General features: G+C 40.3%; 1 non-coding gene across 1 annotated transcript; it reads left to right on the plus strand.

Moving 5' to 3' along the window:
* The first annotated feature begins 517 nt into the window (after window positions 1-517).
* TRNAR-UCU lies at window positions 518-602 on the plus strand. The gene has a single exon. It is a non-coding gene; the product is annotated as a tRNA-Arg (tRNA).
* Window positions 603-15,192: the final 14,590 nt, after the last annotated feature.

Consider the following 15,192-nt stretch of genomic DNA (forward strand, 5'->3'; position numbering starts at 1 on the left):
AATTTTGAGTCTCTGAGTATGTTTTTCCTTTTATGGTATCATATAACACAAGTTCAGCAAAAAAAAAGAAAAAAAAGCATATTTATATATTTATGTTTTCACACATAATTACAAAAGTAATATCTACCTTTATTTCTTGAGCAGAGAAATAAATAAAAATAGAACATCACTAACACCTTTCCACTATCCTCTCTTCTATGAACACAATCCTATTTCTCTACTCTCCTGGATTTACTGATAATTTATTTTCTGCTGTTTTTTAAAAATGTTGTTGGAGGAGGTCATCTGGAAGCTGTTACTGTTGGCTGACCCATAAGCTGGAGCAAGGGCATTTGGAGGTTTCTTACTCCCCAACACCTTGGAATGTATGGTCTGCCTACTGTTTGCACGGCCAGAGCTATTTGCGAGGATGCAGCCTTGAGAGAGCAAGGTGTTGAGACGCTCTGGACTGAATGAATGCATGACTGAACCCAGTTAAGGCCTCTATATAAACTTTTAAGATTTGTCAGGTGGGGGCGCCCGGGTGGCTCAGTCGGTTAAGCGTCTGACTTCTGCTCAGGTCACGATCTCTTGGTCCATGGGTTCGAGCCCCATGTCGGGCTCTGTGCTGCCAGCTCAGAGGCCGGAGCCTGCCTAGATTCTATGCCTCCCTCTCTTTCTGCCCCTTCCCTGCTCTGTCACTCTTTCTTTCTCAAAAATAAAGTAATAAAAAAAAAAAAACATTAGAAATTAAAAAAAAAAATAAGGTTTTTCAGGTGGGTGCGGAGATCTGTTTCTCTTGCTACTGCCCAAGGCAAGCCTCAAATGTAAGTTCTCTTGCTTATTAAACCTGTCGCCTACCAATCTGGGGTGACCTGCCTCATCCTTTGGTCTCCCGTTGCCATCTGTGTATGGGGGCCAGTTTCAGATTTCACCCTGGGAAGTTCCCTAGGTTGTCAACTAGCAGTTGGTGAGCCTGCTCTGAGATCAGAGAAATGGGTCTTGGGAAAGAGGCATCCACAGGGGCAACCCTGGGTTGGCCAGCAGCCTCTAGGTGGGGAGGGGTGGGACCGTATGTTAGATGTTGGTGGACCACCATGGGAGAACAAAAGCTACTTTATTTGAGGAATTGCACAGAGCACACTTCGGTGGAGGAGGGGAACACCTAGTTACTCAGTGGGGAATCTGGCTGGCCGCCGATACCCAACTGGAGGCTGAAACTTGAGCTTGAAAGGTGGAAGAAGGGCTAGAGGTAGAGAAGGACGTGCAGGTATCCACTTGCCTGGTGTGGTGACTGACCGTGAAGTGGATGAAATACCCCAGGCTGTGTAACCCCTCATACAAAGGGAAGCAAAAGTACAATGGCATTGCCAGCCAGAGGGGCAGTCCCTGGTTCAGGAAATGTTCATGATGAGGGAATATACCCCCAACTGACCTTGTTGATACAGCTTCCCAAGTTCTAGCAAAAGTCCAGGAAAATTACCCAGGCATAGTTAGTATGGCTAAGGGAAACATGGGGAGATAGCATTTCTCGGGGCAGAAGGCACAGAAAATGAAGACCATCACCACACAGCCCGCCCTCTGGCAGCCCCTGCATGGCATTCGGGAGGTTCAAGGTAGTCCCTTATAGATTGGATTATCCTAATCTGCAGGGAGGCTTGACCCAATGAGCAGGGGTACCCTGTAAATCTACAGAGGAGACACAGCAAACTCTTGAGATCCTCTCACTCTACGCCCCTCACTGGGTCAAGATGAGATGATCTATGCCCCTGCCCTGAAGGTCTTGATAAGGCCACCTTCAATACTGCAGGAATGAAAGCTGAGATTCCCCAGCCACCCCCAGCACCTGGTATGGGGCACTGATATCTATGCTGAACCCAGTCATGGGGCAAGACGTTCATGATGCTGATCTGTTGCTGATCTGGGGGAAACTGACAAATGTGGGGAAGAGGTGAAAGCTGTGGGAGAGACCTGAGACAGAGAGGATGCTCTGAAAGTCAGAAGGCTCTCCCAGTTGGCTGTAAAGGTAATCCAAAAGCAAATGTGGTTTGACCGTTTTGCTGCCAGAACCTCACCTGAACAAAATAGACTAGTGACTCAACACTGGATTGGTCAGCCTGTGGACAGCCTTAGAATCTTAACAATAGTTCAGACCTGCCCCATCTCCCCCTACCATTCCTAATGCCTCATCTTCTCCAGCAGAGGCCTCAGGGATAGTCTTATCCAGAGTGGGTGCTCCATGCCCTGCTGGTTTGGATGCAGGTGAAGACTGTCGGAGATGATCCAGTCCTCATGTTGAGCTCACTATTCACCGGTCCTCTAGAAATAAACAAAAGTGATAGCTTTGATTGATGCTGGAGCCCAATGTACTCTACTACATGGTAACCCTCAGAAGTCGTCTGGTCCCCTCAGTTCCATCAATGGTGATGGAGAGCAAGCAGTTATGGTCACGAAGTTCCCTTTGACACTGAAAATTGGGGACCCATCCAGAGAAGATGAGGTTCTTATGTCTCAGATACCAGATAACATATTGGGCATTAATATTCTACAATATCAAACTTGGCAAACTTATTTTTTTTAATGTTTATTTATTTATTTTGAGAGAGAGAGAGACAGAAGCACAGAGAGAGAGGGAGAGAAAGAATCCCGAGCAGGTCCCACGCTGTCAGCGCAGAGCCCGATGTGGGGCTTGATCTCCCAGACCTTGAGATTGTGATCTGAGCCAAAATCAAGAGTCTGATGCTTAACCTACTGAACCACCCAGTCACCCCAAACTTGGCAAACTTCTATCAGTGAATTCTGCTTCTAGGCTAAGGTAATCAAACCAGTGCCTATGGGAACCAGTAAGCCTACCATCCCTGTGACTCCTAGGAATCCCTGTACGCGTCCTAGGATTGTTCCGTGCTATGTGGAACTTAACAAATGCCTTTTCCAGTATACCTCCTGGCTGCTGAGTCACAAGATCGCTTTGCCTTCCTATAGGGGAAGCCACAACAGAACTTTCAAATGCTTCCCCAAAGCGACCAGCACACTCCTACAATATGTCATGGGATGGTAGCCTGATCTCCTTCTCCATCCATATCAGTAAAACAGGCCCATTACACTAATGATACAATTTTAACGTGTGAAGACTTGTCTCCACTGCAAGACACTCTTCAGACTTGCTGGGATCTTCTGTAAGGGAGAGGTTGGCCAGTGAACCCACAGAAATTTAAGGTCGAGGCACAGTAGCAAAGGTTTTATCAGCCAAATGGTTGGGTTAGCTGCTCATTGTCACAGAAACTATGATAGAAAAGGTGCAACCCTAGTCAACCACAAAGAGCACGAAAGAGGTACAAGCCTTTCAGGGATGTGGGAGGTCTGGAGGACTTTTATTCCCCTCCTGACCTAGCACCTTTGTTCCTTATGCCACCTGGTAAAGAAAGGGTGCATGTGGGACTGGGGATCGGAGCAGCCAGATGCCTTGAGAAGGCTAAACCAGTAATGAGGAAGATTGAAGTTCTAGGCATTTCCCAAATAGGACTATCATTTGAGTTAGATGCATCTATGACTCTGGAAGGTATGAGCTGGGCGCTGTGGCAGAGACAACGTGAGCGGTGTACCCCTAGGATTTGGGTCTCAGCTCCAGAAAGAGGGCAGAAACCCAATATATCCCCACAGAGAAACAGCTCCTGGCAGTATACTCAGTGCTCCTCCGTGTAGAGATCCCCACATCATGGTAAGAACTTCCCTTCCTATCAAAGGGTAAGCTGAGAACATGGTGCAGCAACCAGCCTTTGCCATCACTCAAACTCCTACTTTGACCAAACAGCAGGTCTGTTTGCCTCAGAGGACAACTCTGTCTGCCAACTCACTGTCTGTAGAAATGTGGGTGCTACTATGCCCTGTAGGGTATGTAGATCCTCCAAATATCCCCCACCCCTTTTTCTGTGGTGGCCCCTGTACCCTGTAGAGAGGGAGTGAGGGAAATCCCAGCCGATGCCTGGGATCCAGATGGGTCTAATCAGGGACAACTTGCCCTCACTGATCACAGTCTCTATTCAGCTCAACACTGATACCATCTGGAGGGAAATAGGAATAAACCACGATGGCCAGTGGACCAAGCTTAGGGTAGTTTGTCTGGTGATCACTCATGATCCCTGGCTGTTATCCCTTCGCACTGACAGTGGGCTGTTCTAAAGAGATTAAACCTACGTCTTGGACAGTGGAAAGCTGAGGGGTGGATGATCCTGAATAAGCCCTTGTGGAGTCAGGATATGTAGCAAGACATTTGGGTTTAGCTGTAAGAACCTGAGGCAGTCCTCACTGTCTTCCATATCCCGGCTCATAGGAGACCGACACCCCCTAGCAATTAAGACACTGATGCCCTAGCTCAGGTAGAACTGCTGGCAACTGACTGTTCAGGAGATACAGCAGATTGGCTGCATAGAAAGAGTAGCCACCATCATGCCTGGATGGGATGGCTTATTGCCAAGGATGCTGGGTTGACCTTAAAATACAGTGACTCGGTTAATGAAGTAACAGCGTGTCCTATGCATTCCAAACAACACCCAAGGCAACTGCCGAAGGAGTCTGGGACCATCCACTGGAGTTCCTAAGCAATGAGAAATTGGCAAGTTGATGATATTTGTCCCCTCTCTCCCAGTGAGTGTTCTAACTATGGTTTGTGTGGACAAGAAGTCTGACTTAATCCAAGCTTTCCTTTGTCCTTTTCCTGCACAAACTGAGCTGCCACAATTAGGGGATTGGGAAGGTGAATACCATGTACAGATACCTTTGTTGAATAGACAGTAATTGTAGACCTCATTTCAAAGGTCATGATGTGCAAGACTAGGCAAAAGAATGTGGCATTGAATGGAGATCTCCTCTCCTTTATAACCTATCAGCAGCTGGGTTCATAGAGAGGAAAAATGGAATACTAAACCAGCAGATTAAATTATTAACACGTAAAATCACCTTGGCCAACCAGACTAAGGTACGATCCTGGACTTTAATACATTTGAATGATCAACGAGCAGGGTCTGTTCCCCACATGCCAGACTGGGGACCCCTGTTGAGACCCCCAGCACCATAAAGGTATGTAAGTGTAGGGACACAGCCATTGCTCTGACTCTCTCTGTGGATCATTGGGCTATGCTGCTGAGAACACCAACACGCATCTACCAGAATTTGCAATGGAAGGGCCCAGCAGGATGGCCAGAGAGCCACCAAATGAGCCACTTACATGCCAATGGACCCCTTTGCTGTCCACTCAGAGCACACTGAGGAAGAGGGGTGTGTGTACGATTATAAGAGCCATTGGTGAGGAGTGGCGTGTTGGACAAGGTTTCCATGAGGACACAACTGCCAGCTGACCCATGAGCTAGACCCAGGCAATCAGAGGTTCCTCACCCTGTCCCCTATCCTTGAAAACTGCACTCTGCCCACGGTTCCCACAGCTGGAGCCGTTTTCAAGCAATATGTTGTCGAGATCACGTAGACTGAAAAACTGAACCCAGTTAAAGCTTCTGCATAGATTTGCCAGATTTGGCAGCTGGTGCAGAAATTCCCTGGCTTTGGCAATATCCAAGACAAGCCTCGTAAGTTCCTTTGTTTATTAAATCTGCCACATACTAATCTGGAGTGGCCTGCCTCTCTTTTTTGGCTTCTCCTTGCCCTCTATGGAAGGGGACACATTTCGGATTTCATCCCAGAAGCTCCTGAGTTTGCCAACCAACACGCCTGTGTTTGCCTCACTTAAGAAGCGTACATAGATATCTCCATCTATATATCTGTGACTTGCTTTTACACGCCATATGATTGGAATCATATGATATGCATTCTTTTGAGTCTAGCTTCTCTCACGGAGTCCATGGCATCATAACATGTTGCAGTTTTTGGCAATTTCTTGGTATCCCATTGTGGTTTTAAGGTGCATTTCTCCGTTACTAATGAGATTGGGCATTTTTTCATAGATTTGTTGCTCCCTTGGATTTCTGCTTGTGTGAAGTGCCTGTTCACATCTTTTGCTTATTTCACTTGGTGGAACTTTGTATTTTTTCCTTTATTCCGTATACACGCCATTTGTCAGCTGTTTGAATCGCAAAGGTATTCCACTATGTTGTGTATTGTTTTTTCCACTTTATGGTGTCCTTTGATGAACAGAAGCCTTTCACACAATGTGATTTGTCCTTGCTGCTGTTTCTTTTTTTTTTTTTTAATTTTTTAATATGTATTTTATTATTTTTGAGAGAGGGAGACAGGGCGTGAGGGAGACACAGAATCTGAAACAGGTGCCAGACTCTGAGCTGTCAGGGGCTTGAACTCAGGAACGAGGAGATCATGACCCGAGCTGAAGTCGGACGCTAAACCGACTGAGCCACCCACGCGCCCCTGTTTCTTCTTTAATAAATAAATTCTTTAGCATCTTGAAATAATGAAGATCTTCAATATCACCATTTAAGAGAACTATGTTTTTTTTTTAATTTTTGTATTTTTAAATCCACCTGGAACTGTGGGTGAGGTAGGGCTTCAATTTCTTTCTCCCTCCCTTTTTTTTCCTTTTTTTTTTTTTTGATACGGATACTCAATTGTTTCAGAACATGGATGGAAAGTGTATCTTTTCTAATGATCTAAAGTGCCAACTCTGTCAGCTGTTTTTATAAACCTGGATCCGTTTCTGGTCTTTCTGTTCTGCTCTGTCTACTTTTCCTCCAATACTCTGCTATCTCAGTTATAGAGCTACAGAATAAGACTTCATATCTAGTAGAGCTATGTGTTCTATATCGGTAAAAAAGGAGAAAAGGGATTGATGACTGAAGGCTGGAAAAGTGCCCACTTTCAAATACTGATCTTGAGCAATGCCTATTTCTTCATTCACTTAGGTTTCCTTTAACATTTCTTATAAAGTTCTGTAATTGTGTCCGTAGAATTTTCTCCACATAGATGTATGCCTAAGTACTTCACCTTTTTTTTTTTTCAGTTCCTTTAAGATCCTTTTAAGTTCATCTTCAAACTAACTCTTACATAGAAATGCATTGTATTTCTTCACACTAATTTTAAATTCAGCAGTTTTATTTTGCTTCTTCATCATACTTTTCTGTAGACACCTATGCATTTTCTATGTACACGTTTATTTTACTTGCAAATAATGAGAGGTTTGTTCTTCCCGGTCCATCCCTATATCACTTTGTAGTGTGTGTGTGTGTGTGTGTGTGTGCACGCGTGTGTGTGAAATATCGTGATTGTTAACACCTCCAGTAAAATGTTAAATATAAGTCATCACCATGATCTTAGAGGTAAAGCTTTTCTGTAGTAAGCAGACTTCTAGGATGGCCACAATGATTCCCATTTCTTTGAAGTCACACCTCCATGTAATCCACTGCTCTGGAGTGTGGGCCGGAGTAGTGATCTGCTTCCAACCAATAGAATATGCTAAATTTGATGGACTTTCATGTCCAAAATAAGGCTACAAAAGATTGTGATTTCTCCCTTCTTAATAGGCTTCCTGTGTTACATTTTTGGATTATATATTATCATATGCTTATTTTCCAACATATTTCTCTTTGGTGTGGTATCTCTTAAGGTCCTAGGTCCATTTTTTAGTTGGATTTTTTTGTTTTCTTATTCTTGAGTTTTAAGTGGATAGGTAGATAGATAGATAGACAGATAGACAGACATGTAGGTACATGGATAGACAGCAATCCTGTATCAGATGTGCCTTTGGCAAATATTTTCTTTCATTCTGTGGCTGGTCATCCCATTCTCTTGACATTATTATTTACAGAGCAGAAGTTTTGTTTTGTTTTGTTCTAATTGTAATGAAGTTCAGCACATTAATTACTTCTTCCATGGAGCAGACTTTTGGTGTTGTGTTTAAAAAGACATTGGCGTACCCAAATCACGTAGGTTTTCTCCCTATGTTGCCTTCTGGAGGTTCATACTTTTGTGTTTTACATATAGGTGTCTGACCTATTTTGAGGTAATTTCTGTGAAGGGGTCAGGTCGGGGTTTAGATTTATTTTTGTTTGCAAGTGGATGTCCAATTATTCCAGATTATTTGTTGAAGGGACTACCGTTGCTATAACTTGTTTCCTTTGCTCCTTTATCAAAGATCAGTTGACTATATTTACGCACATCTATTTCTGTGCTCTCTAGTCTGTTTCATATAGGTATTGACAGCTATATATTCCCCTGGGACCACTGCTTTTGCAGTGCTCCATACATTTTGATATGCTGTGATTTTTTCCTCCCATCTCAAGACATTTTTATTTTACTTTTTCAAATTTTATTTATTTTGAGAGAGAATCAGCCATTTTAATTTTTGTTTTCTATATGTGTAATGTGTAATTCCTTTTTCTATATGTGTAATGTGTAATTTGTGTTTTCTATATGTGTAATGTGTGTTTTGTTTATCCGTTCCTCTTTTGTTGTCTTATTTTATATTAATTGGGTGTTTTGTAGAATGACAACTTTAATTCTTGTAATGATTTTTAAATTATTTTGGAGTTGTTTTCTTAGAAATCCGTTTAAAATTTACAACACGCATCTTTTTTTTTTTTTCATGCATATTTAGTTTTTAATTTTTTTTTTTTCTGAAATTTATTGACAAATTGGTTTCCATACAACACCCAGTGCTCATCCCAAAAGGTGCCCTCCTCAATACCCATCACCCACCCTCTCCTCCCTCCCACCCCCCATCAACCCTCAGTTTGTTCTCAGTTTTTAACAGTCTCTTATGCTTTGGCTCTCTCCCATTCTAACCTCTTTTTTTTTTTTTTTTTCCTTCCCCTCCCCCATGGGTTCCTGTTAGGTTTCTCAGGATCCACATAAGAGTGAGACCATATGGTATCTGTCTTTCTCTGTATGGCTTATTTCACTTAGCATCACACTCTCCAGTTCCATCCACGTACAACACGCATCTTAATTGATCATATTCTATTTCCGATTCAAACTTAGTTCCAGTGACATATAGAAATTCTACCTCCACATAGTGCCATTGCTTCCTCAATCTTTTTTGGGCTATTACTGTTATACATGTTAAGTCAATGTATGTTACTAACACAATAATACTTTCTTATAATTATTGCTTAGTATAATCTAATGTCTTTTTAAAAGGCCAAGCAAAGGGGCAGCTGGGTGGCTCAGTTGTATTCAGCTCAGGTCATGATCTCCCGGTTCATGTTTTCAAGCCTCATCAGGCTCTGTGCTGACAGCTCAGAGCCTGAAGCCTGCTTTGGACTCTGTGTCTCTCTCTCTTTCTTCCCCTTCCCCCCTCTCTCTCTCCCTCTCTCTCTCTCTCTCTCTCTCTCTCAAAAATAAACTTTTTTATTAAAAAGCTGAACAAAGAAAAGACAGCAAGTATAAATTCACATAATTTGTTCTATTGTTGATTTATCCTTTTTGATTCTCTTCATTTCTTCCTGAAGATTTCCTTTCTCCAATACAGCCTTGTTCCCACCACCTCCTTGGTGCTGTTATTGTCAAACACATTATGTTTTCATATATTGTAGACCCAACAAAAGAAAACAATATACTGTTTTGTTTTGTTTTGTTTTAATCAGTCAGGGGTGTAGGGGTGCCTGGATGGCTCAGTTAAGCCTCTGAGTCTTGATTTCAGGACTTGATCTCATGGTTTGTGAATTCAAGCCCCACATCAGTCTCTGTGCTGATGTGAGGAGCCCACTTGAAATTCTGTCTCTCTTTTTGTCTCTGCTCTTCCACCCCCACCCTCAAAAATACATAAATAAACATTCAAAAATAAAATAAGAATCAGTCAGGGGTATAAAGGAGAATTAAGCAATTATATTGTCTTTTGTAATTATTTACGTAATCGCCTTCACTGGCACTTTTTGTTTTCTCAGTTAGATTTGAATTAATTACTGTTATGCAATGTATCATTTTCTTTCAGTTTGAAGCATTTCTTTCGTAGTTTTTGAAAGGAACATCTGCTACCAATGAATTCTTTTGGTTTCAGTTTATTTGGGAATGTCTCTATTTTGCATTCATTTTTTAAAAGATAGTTTTGCTGGATATAAGATTCTTGAGTGATAGGTTTTTAGGTTCTGCACTTTTATCTTCTAGTTTAATTTATTTCTGATGAGAAGTTAGCTTTTAATCTTGTTTGACTTCCCTATACATAGTGAGTCATTGTTCTTTTGTAGCTTTCATGATAGTCTCTTTATCTTTCAACATTTGACCGTAATGTGCATGTATGGATGTGAATCTCCAATATGGAAAGCTTTTAGTCTCTTCTTCTTGAACTATTTTTCTGTCTCTCCTTTACTAGTGGCACTCCTACTATGTGTATACTAATTCACTTAGTTGTGTCTCACCTTTTAATGAGCCTCTTTCATTTTTTAAAATATAAGCTTTGCTTTTGAAAGCAGTTTTAGATTCACAGTAAAATTGAACAAATATTGCAGTATGCCCCACTCCCCATACACACAACCTTCCCTGCTATCGCTATCCTGCACCAGGGTGGTACATTTGTTACAACTGATTAACTAGCATTGACCAATCATTATCACCCAAAATCCAGGACTCACATTAAATTTCATTCTTGTTTTTTTTATGTTCTATGGGCTTTGACAAATATGTAATGACATGTATTCATCATTATGGTATCATTCATCATACTTTCACTGTTCTAAAAATCCCCTGTGCTCCACGTATTCACCCTTCTTTTCCTGCAAACATAGGCAACTATTGACCTTTTTCTTGTCTCCATAGTCTTGCATATTCCAAAATGTCATACAGCTAGAATCACACAGTGTTTAGCTTTCTCGGATGGGCTTTTTCAACTCAGTAATATCTATTTGATATTTTTATGTTTTCTCTATGTCTTTATAGTTCTTTGCTTTTAAAAATTGAATAATATTCCATTGTATGGATATGCCACAATTTGCCAGGATACCTTTGTTGCTTCCAAGTTTGGGTAATTATGAATAAAGCTATTATAAACATCCACACACAGGTTTCTGTGTGAACATAAGTTTTCAGATTATTGAGTACCAAAGAGTGTGATTGCCGGATTGCACGGTAAGAGTAAATCTAGTTTTGTAAGAACTGCAAAATGGTCTTCCAAAATGTTCGTACCATTTTGCAGTTCCATCTGTAATGAATAAAAGCTCCTGTTTCATCTCATCCTCGCCAACATTTGGTGTTGTCAGTGTTTGAATTTTAGTTATTCTGGGGGTGTAGTGGTATCTCACTGTTTTAATTTGCAATTACCTTACTGACATAGGATGGTGAGCATCTTTCCATGTTATTTGCCATCTATATATCTTCTTTAGTGAGGTATCTGTGCAGAATTTTTGCCCATTTTTTAACTTAGGGTTCATTTTCTTACCACTGTTTTAAGAGTTATTTGTATATTCTAGATAACAGTCCTTATCAGATATTTCTTTTGCAGATATTTCCACCCAATCTATAGCTTGTCTTCTCATTCTATTGATGTGTCTTTCACAGAGCAGAAGTTTCTAATTTTAATGAAGTCCAGCTTATCCATTATTTCTTTCACAGATCATGCCTTTGATCTTGCTTCTAAAAAGTTATAGTCAAACCCAAGGTCATCTAGATTTTTTCCTAAGCTATCTTTTAGTCTTTTCATAGTTTTGATTTTCACAATTAGCGCTATGGTCCTTGGGTTGATTTTTGTAAAGGATGTGTCTAGATTCATTATTTTCCATGTGGATATCCAATTATTTCATCACCATTAGTTACACTATGGTCAAAAATCATCTGACGACATTTGTGTGAGTCTATTTTTAAGTTGTCTGTTTTGTTCTATTGATCTACTTGTGTATTGTTTTGCCAGTAGAACACTGTCTTAATTACTGTAGTTTTATAGTAGGTTTTGAAGTCAAATATGGTCTGTCTTCCCAATGTGCTATTTTTCTTCAGTTTCGTTCTTTTTTTTCCAGTGTGTTGATTATTCTGGGTCTTTCCATAAAAATTCTAGAATTAGTTTGTCAATAAAAATAATTTTGTGGGATTTTTATTGGGATTTTATTAAATCTGTAGATCAAGTTGGGAAGAACTGACATCTTAATCTTGAGTATCCCTATCCACAAAGATGTAATATCTCTCCAATTATTTAATTCTTTGATTTCTTTAATCAGACTGCTTCCCGTTTTTGAATTCCTTTTCCTCTCTGTTTTACACATTCCCTAATCTCTATTGATCTACCTCCACATTCATTGATTCTTTTTTTTCTGTCATCTCAAATCTACTCTTGGACCTTTCTAGTGGATTGTCTCATTTCGGTCATTGCCCTTTTTCAACTCCATAATTTCTATCTGATTCTTTTTAATAATTTATATCTCCTTATTTATATGTTCTGTTTGATGATTTATTGTCATTATACTTTCCTTTGATTCTGTAAGCATTTCTTTTAGTTTTTTAACATATTTATAGTAGGAACTTCAAAGTCTGCCTGCTAATTCTATCATCTTAGTTTCTTTAAAGGCTGTTTCTCTTGCTTGCTTTTCCTCCTACATATGTATCACGCTTTCTTCTTTCTTTGCGTGTCTCATATTTTGTTTTGTTTTGTTTTTGGTGTGGTTTTTTTTTGGAAACTGGATATTTGAAATAATGTATTATGCCAGATATGCATATTGATTTTTACCTCCCTTCGTTGACCATATTATTGCTAATTTTTTTTGTTTGTTTTTGGCCATTCTTTAAATTTGTTTAGTGACTTGGCTCTGCTATTTCTATTGATTCTATTTCCCCATGGTATGTAGCCTCTACTATCCTTGGTCAAATTTGTCCCCTTTGTTCTATCTTTTGGCCTGGCTCTCGAGGGTTTGCCTCTGGTTCACTTATTGTTAAAGGTTGTATGTAAGCTCACTTAGACTGTTGATTTCTACCACTTATTAGTGAATGTGTGTTTGGCTTATTGGCTGCTATCATAGTTCAGGAAATTTATATTATTTTGCCACATGTTCAACCAGGGATTCATGGTTGTAGGTTTCCTCTATGATCTCTTCTGAAAAGGCATTTTACACATTCACGCAATCTTCCAGACTGCCAGGGATGAATGCCATTGTGTCTTTATGTCTGGCATCCCAAGAGTCTTCCTTGGGTCAGAATTGTTTATTGTATAGTCAATGTTTGGTCAGAGTTTGTGTTTAATTCCCTACTCTCTATTGATAGACCTATGTGAGGCTTGAGGGATGTTTACGTCTGCCCTATATCCTGTTATGATTCTTCCTGAGTGGGTGCAGCGTTTCTGAATCCTGGAGTTAACTAAAGTCCTAATAGGGCTCTGCTTGACTGCCATTTTCTGTGAGTCTATTAAACTTCTGGTTGCTCTGCCATTTTGTTGGTATCATGGAGCTACCAGCCTCCTCTTAAATGCTCTCCACCAAGATCCTCATTGTTGTTACAATCTCTTAGTCATAGAGTTCTCCATACTGTAATTCAGTCAGTCCCCTCAGGCAAAACTGCAGAGTTCTTCATTCTTATGGTCTTCTTTCCCTTACACACAGAATCCCAGTGATATTGCACCAGAGGTAGCATATGGACTTGCTTTCCCCAGAATGACACCCCTATTCTGTGAATGGGCATTGACAGAGGGTTGTGACAGCCCCTGGTCTTTTTAGCTTGCCCCTCCCGGCATGAAACATCCACCCTATATGCTAACTGGGGTGGACATGATTTAGACTTCAGTATTCTTGGCCTGTAATTCCTACCTTAAAATTCATTTCTATCACTAGGGGGTTGATGAGGGAAAGGAGACTGGTCCTCTCTTGCTATGACTACTCAGCATAGAGCTTCTTCAACATGAGGCCGGGAGAGAAGGAGATGGGAAACACTGGGAGCTGCCTCTTCTGATGTGAAACCATAGGCCAAGACTGGGAGATGGTGGTAGAGAGAGCCCTCATCTTCTTGGCCACAATGCCTGAAGTACGACACCCAAGGTAGATCTTCCATATTATAGACGGGAGATGGAGGTAAAAAAGTTGGTCAGGACTCAAATGACTAACACTATTCTTAATGAAATTTAGTAGATTTTCTTGAATGAATATTTTTCTATTTGTTACATGCTGCTATTAGGACAATTCCAGAGATTGTTTAAAAAATTGTTTTGTTTGCTTGTTTAGTAATTTTCACTGGTTAGTTTAGTTAATTAATTAATTAATTTTGGGCTGGGGAGAGAGTCTGCCAAGTACCTTATTCTGCCACTCTGGGAGCCCTGCCTTATTGCTAATAGTTTCACACTTGAACTTTATCAAACCCTTTATCTGCATCTATTAGAATGATAATAAGTTGGTTTACTTTCTTCAACTTATTATTGGAGTAAGCAAACTACAGTCCACAGGCCAAATCTGCCCCACTGCTTGTTGTTGTTGTTGTTGTTTAACGTTTATTTATTTTTGAGACAGAGAGAGACACAGCATGAACGGGGGAGGGGCAGAGAGAGAGGGAGACACAGAATCGGAAGCAGGCTCCAGTCTCTGAGCTGTCAGCCCAGAGCCTGATGCGGGCTCGGACTCACTGACCGTGAGATCGTGACCTGAGCTGAAGTCAGATGCTCAACCGACTGAGCCACCCAGGAGCCCCCCACTGCTTGTTTTTGTAAATAACATTACATTGGAAGACAGACACACCCAATCATTTACTTCCTGTCTGTGGCTGCTTTCATGCAATGGCAACTATAGTGGTAATAGTTGAAACAAAGTCCATATGGCTCATAAAATCTGAAGTATTTACCATATGGACCTTATAGGAATCAGTTTGCTCATCATTCATCTATTTAAATAGTGAATTACTTTTTCTAAAGATACAGCAATCTTGTTTTTCTGGAATAAACCCAACATAGATATGTGTATCTAGATATATAATCCACTAGATATATAATCCAAATATAGCTATATAACTATATATATATATATATATAATTCACATTATCACAGAACTTGGTTTGATAAATTTATTTCATTAGAGTTTTTGTATCTCTATTTATAGGTAAGAATGACCTTTAATTTTCCTTTTATTAACTGCCTTCATTGTGTTTTGAAATCACAATAATGCTCACCTCCTTTTAGAAAGCATTCTTTTTCTAGTCTTTGAGCTAGTATACGTTTTATCTAAAGTTGAGGTTTTTCTCATTAATTTTTTAAGCTTTTATTTAAATACCAGTTATTGACATAAGTGTAGTATTAGTTTCAGGTGTATAATATAGAAGTTTTTCCTATTTAAACTTTGGTTAGAATTCACAGATAAAAC

This window comes from Prionailurus bengalensis, chromosome D1 (assembly GCF_016509475.1).
Source record: "Prionailurus bengalensis isolate Pbe53 chromosome D1, Fcat_Pben_1.1_paternal_pri, whole genome shotgun sequence".
Lineage (NCBI taxonomy): Eukaryota > Metazoa > Chordata > Mammalia > Carnivora > Felidae > Prionailurus > Prionailurus bengalensis.